The following is a 238-nucleotide window of genomic DNA, read 5'->3' as shown; positions in this document are numbered from 1 at the left end:
AAAACACAAAAAATATATCAAGATCAGGTTTCAAAGCATCCTTAATGGCTTTACCACACTTCCTTTGCTGCAAGTAGACATAGACTTTGCTCTTTGATAACTTATCAAGTGATTCAACCTTGCTCAAAACTAAAGGCTTGTTTGAATATAACAGCTATTTTTACAACGTAAATTAATTTTAGCATTTGTAACAACTCTTGCTTAATGTAAATATTAATAATCTAGAATAATGTTATTG

Source organism: Phyllobates terribilis, unplaced genomic scaffold (genome assembly GCF_046119375.1).
Source record: "Phyllobates terribilis strain yellow unplaced genomic scaffold, ASM4611937v1 Scaffold_11__3_contigs__length_659146591, whole genome shotgun sequence".
NCBI lineage: Eukaryota > Metazoa > Chordata > Amphibia > Anura > Dendrobatidae > Phyllobates > Phyllobates terribilis.
This window is presented reverse-complemented; position numbering follows the sequence as displayed.